The sequence below is a fragment of the Monodon monoceros genome, unplaced genomic scaffold (genome assembly GCF_005190385.1).
Source record: "Monodon monoceros isolate NGI ecotype Baffin Bay Population unplaced genomic scaffold, NGI_Narwhal_1 Super_Scaffold_6, whole genome shotgun sequence".
NCBI lineage: Eukaryota > Metazoa > Chordata > Mammalia > Artiodactyla > Monodontidae > Monodon > Monodon monoceros.
This window is the reverse complement of record NW_021703783.1, coordinates 41,008,723-41,014,124: the sequence shown is the minus strand read 5'-3', so window position 1 is coordinate 41,014,124 and position 5,402 is coordinate 41,008,723. Positions and strand designations below refer to the sequence as shown.

At 44.0% G+C, this 5,402-nt stretch overlaps 1 non-coding gene across 1 annotated transcript; it reads left to right on the top strand.

The window, feature by feature from the left end:
• The first annotated feature begins 1,295 nt into the window (after positions 1–1,295).
• Positions 1,296–1,368, top strand: TRNAW-CCA. The gene has a single exon. It is a non-coding gene; the product is annotated as a tRNA-Trp (tRNA).
• Positions 1,369–5,402: the final 4,034 nt, after the last annotated feature.

Here is a 5,402-nt window from a genome sequence, read left to right as displayed (position 1 = left end):
TTTTGCGATACGTGGGCCTCTCACTGCTGTGGCCTCTCCCGTTGCGGAGCAGAGGCTCCGGACGCGCAGGCTCAGTGGCCATGGCTCACGGGCCCAGCCGCTCCGCGGCACGTGGGATCCTCCCGGACCGGGGCACAAACCCGTGTCCCCTCCGTCGGCAGGCGGACTCTCAACCACTACACCACCAGGGAAGCCCAGTAAGTCCTTTCTTAATCACCCCACAAAAAACTTCAATCCACTCCCAACCACCCACAACCCACTTTATCCCCCTGTCCTTTTTTTCCATAGCACTTATCACTATTTAAGTTACTATATGTTTGTTCATGATTTGTCTCACTCCACTAGAATGTAAGCTCCGTGAAGGCAGGAATTTTGCATGGTTTTGTTCACGGCTGTATTCCCAGCACCTACAACTGCCTGACACATAGTCGACACTGTACATTTGTAGAATGGATGAATATATCTAAATAAACATATAGAGCATGGATTGGAAGAGCATTTATTAAATACACTAAAGCAGGTGCCTCCAGTAAGGAGGGAAAATGAGAAGAGAGATGAGAGATGAAAAGGAAAAACAGAATGAATTGGAAAGGGGCCTGACACAAACCAATGATGCTAATGTACCATGAACTGGGGAGGTGACTGACTCAATTCTGTGCCCTTGAGGGTCAATAAAGGAATTGTATGAGACGATGTAGTGAGAGTACCTGGTGCAGAGCCTGGTGAACAGCAGACACTCAATTGATTTAAACTGAAGAGGACTCAGAATCCTGTAGTTGTCAGGATGTGGAGTATACAAAGAAGGGATACCAGCTAGGAAGAAAGTGAAGAACAAGGGAAGATGGGGCACCCCTCCTACTAGCTCCCTGGGCACCCCTTTCCCTTCTCCCAGTTCCTCTTCCTCCTTCCATCTCCTTCAACTGTCTTTGGAGGCTCCTGTAACTGGCACTAAGGATGCTTATACCCCATTTCTGTCTGGGAAACTGTGCTCAGGCACCTACCTCTCAACAAAGAATAGAACAGTGGTTCTTAACAATTTTTGAATCACAGGCCCCTTTGAGGCCACTCAACTCAGAAAGATGTCACACACTCCTCTGAAGTCCATCCGCGGATGCTGAGCAACAATTCCAGATGAGGAGCCTCTGAGTGGCAGGGTCAGAGACGGGCAAGATTGTGATAATTTCTGTTTCTCTCAACTTTGTTACACAGGAACATCCTTGGGCCCCTCCCTCTTTTACTGAAGATGAGTGAAAGTGGACCTACAGACGAAGTATGAAGATAACACGTAAGGGACTTCCCTGGTGGTCCAGTGGTTAAGACTCCATGCTCCCAATGCAGGGGGCCCAGGTTCAATCCCTGGCTGGGGAACTAATATCCCACATACCGCAACTAAGCCCGCGCGCCCTAGAGCCCACGCGCCAAAACTAGAGAAGCCCACTGACGCAACTAGAGAAGGCTGCATGCTGCAATGAAGACCCAGCGCAGCCTTAATTAATTAATTTATTTATTAATTAACAAATAGGGTGATGTAAAAAAAAAAAAGAAAAGAAGATACCGGGAAAACAAACTGAAGAACAAAACAAATGGGAATTACATAATATTATGTATAAAATAAGCTATAAGGATATATTGTACAACACAGGGAATATAGCCAATATTTTAGAATAACTATAAATGAAGTATAAAATTGTGAATCACTATATTGTACACCTGTAACTTACATAATATAATACAGCAACTATACTTCAGTTAAAAAATGGGAATTAAACAATCATATTTTATCACTCAAACAGAAGCAGGCAGAACAGACGAATAAACAACATACCTTACAGAAGAAATAGCAAACACCTGATGGGGAATCCTGAGAACGTCTACCTTCAACCCAGCCTATAACAATAAACAGAAACATCTTCCTCAAATGCAATGTTCAGAAACACCCTTTCCCTGTGCAATAATCTGTGAATAGTCCAATTATTCCAAGTATTCCAATAATCTGGAATTCAGTCCAGACTCTTCAACCCAGCTGTCAGAGTCCTTCCCTAATTCTACCTCCTCCCCAGCCTCAGGCCCATCACCTCATTCCTAACTCAGCTCCTCACATCTTGACTTACCCTCCATGCAATGAGCCTTTGTTCTGTGTGAGTTACTTGCCCTGCCAGCGATGCCCTCCTCACTCGTCTCTGTCAGTCTTGACCCTATAGCTCTGCTTAATCCTATTCTACTACCCTCCCCACCACTCCTAGAAAGCCTTTCTTAAACCATCGCCCAATCTCCAACATTCTTCCCCACCCCACCAGCACTTATAGCTAGCCCTGATTCTCAGCTGAAATAAATATTCCCTTTCCGTCTGGTGGTGCCCTTGGTGTGTCCCTTAAACTCCTTTATAGTCTAAAAGCTCCCAGAGGGCAGGGTCAGAATCCATGTACCTCCTCTTTCTGAATTCCACACTCCCACCCCTCAATCCTCTCTACCCAGGGCATGGATCTGCTCATAACTGTACCAGGCAACCAAAAGAGGCATTTAGGACAGAGAACATATAGATGTATTGAACATATAGATGTATTGATTGACTACTAAACCTTAAGATTCCTAGAAGTAGGAAAAAAAAATATTTTAAGAGAGAAAGGGCCAGAGAGAGGTGGAAACAGGAGTCGAAAACATGCACAATCATCTATTTCAAGAGCATTTCCTAAGGACATTTCCTAATGAGGGCCCTGGGCCTGTGAATCTCAGTTTAATTAGGAAACAGTCTCTCCCAGAGGAGATGCTTCACGCAAGGGAGGTGCTTAAAGAAATGATGAGAGAGGCCAGGGAACAGGAAGCCAGCTTGTGTGAATTCCATAATGCCCTCTGCTTCCTCCTTCCCTCCCTCCTCCTCCCTGTGTTTCTCTCAGCTCTGAGCTCATTCCAAACTCCAAAACAAAAGTTCCATCCCAAGTAGCCAAGAAAACCCATGTCAAATCCAACAATCCACACACTAAATTGCAGGCTGTCCTGCTTTCCCAGACAACCCCACCCACTTTCCTTCACCCTGGAGGTCATTGTGTTCACTCCTCTGTCTCTAAGAAGGGCACTGCCCTCCCTCTGGGCCTTTCCTTTTCAAAACATTTGTCCAAGGCAGTAAGTTCTACTGGTTCCCTTGGTTGGGTGTTAAGAAACCTGCCAATCAAGAAGTTTGGCCTCATGGCTCCTGCTGAATAGCTTCAAATATAGTTTGGATCCAAGTTGCTTTGCTAGAAGTTTGATAAAGACTTGAGAGAGGAAGGCTAATGAGGCTATTAATTATTTTTAGGTCTCACCGTTTCACAGAAGTGGACTTTAAATGTCACATGTCCAGAGATTATATCAATCCTCTGTATGCAAGTACAGCTCCTTTTCTGACCCCAAACTCTATGAGTTTTCTCACCCTCCTTAAAATTTCCACAGAATGAAAGCTCCCAGAACCAATCAAACCAGTGTCTCCCAAACAAACAAGTACAAACTTTCTGGGTATCTGAGCTTCCCCAGAGTTTCCAAAGTCCTAACTCAAGCACCCTTGCAACTCTGGTAGGGGCAGTCAGGAATCCAAGAGCACAGGCTTCGAGTTCAAGGTGAAAGGTTTAAACAATCATTAGTGTGGTGTATGTAGTAGACCAACACTTCCAGTTGGGAACAGTTGACAATACACATGAGAAGGTAAATAGAGCAAAAGCCACCAAAAAAACTGATCCAAATCTCATATCCAAGGTTAGAAGAAATTAGTTAATCGAGGCAAATGAAAAACGGAATCTTCCCATTTCTTTTCTGTTTGTGCCTGCTCTGTCTCTAGTCCTGGTCATTCATTCATTCAACAAATATTTACTGGCCCCCAACTATTTAGCACTGAGGATACAGCAAAGAAAAAAACACAAAATCCCTCCAATCAAGTTGTTTACATTCCTGCAGGAGGAAGCAGACAGTAAACAAATAAGTAAAAAGAATACATATTGTGTTGGATTGCAATCAGTGCCGCAGAGAAAAGTAAAGCAAGAAAAGGTTAGAGTGGGAGTTGCAATGTTAAAATGGGTGGTCCAAGAAGGCCTCACTGAGAAGATGACATTTCACCAAAGATCAGAAGCAGGTGAGAGAACAAGCCACGATGCAGATCTCAGAGAAGAGCAAGTACAAAGACCTTGGCCATTTTTTTAATGAATTTTTTAATTATGGTAAAATATACACAAGATAAAATTTATCGTTTGAGCCATTTTTAAGCGCACAGTTCTGTGGCATTAAGTCCATTCACATTGTTGTGCAACCATTACCACCATCCATCTCCAGACCTTTTTCATCTTCCTCAACTGAAATTCTGTCCATTAAACAGTAATTCCCCAACCCTTCCTCCCCACCAGCCCCTGGCAACCGCCATTCTATTTTCTGTCTCTATGAATTTGGTCCCTCTAGGGACCTCATACAAGAGGAATCATCCAATATTGTCCTTTTGTGATCAGCTTATTTCACTTAGCATAACATCTTCAGGGTTCATCCGTGTCGTAGCATGTACCAGAATATCCTTCCTTTTTAAGGCCGAATAATATTCCACTGTGTGTATATACCACATTTTTTTGTTTATCCGTTGAAGGGCATTTGGGTTGTTTCACCTTTTGACTGTCATGAATAGTGCTGCTGTGAACATGGGTGTACAAATAGCTTCTTGAGTCCCTGCTTTCAGTTATTTTGAATACATACCCAGAAGTGGGAATGCTGGATCATATGGTAATTGTATGTTTAATTTTTTGAGAAATCATCATACCACTTTTCCACGGTGGCTGTCCCATTTCACATTTTCATCAGCAGAGCAGCACAAGGGCTCCAATTTCTCCACATCCTCACCAACACTTGTTATTTTCTGTTTTTTTTAATAACAGCCATCCATCCCAATGGGTGTGAGGCAGTACTGCCCACTTTTGAGGAGTAACAAGGAGGCCCGTGGGGCTGGTGCAGAGTGGGTGAGGGGGAAGCAGCAGGGGATGAGGTCAGAGAGACAGCAGCAGGCCAGAGCCTTCTCAGGCTCAGTAGGGCCTGAGAGTCACTGTGAAGATTGTGGCTTTTACTCTGGGTGTGATGGGAACCCTAGATAAAGTGATAGTTTTGTATGTTGGCTTTGAACTAAGTATTTGGTTCTCAGACTGAAGGATAGTCCTCCAGAGTTTGAAAACGAGGCATGGAGAGAAGTTAGATGTCCGGTGCTTCTGACAACACAATGAGGGCTGCACAAGCTGAGATTCTCCCATCTGCCTCCCTCTCTAGGTACAAAAGAAGAGATGCCATACCTCCTTCATGGGAGATTAACATGATGGATCGCTCTCATCAAAGTCGTTCCCCTTATGGATTATCTTTAGCCAGGATTCCATCTCTTAAAAATCAAACAAAAGTCATCTTGGTGT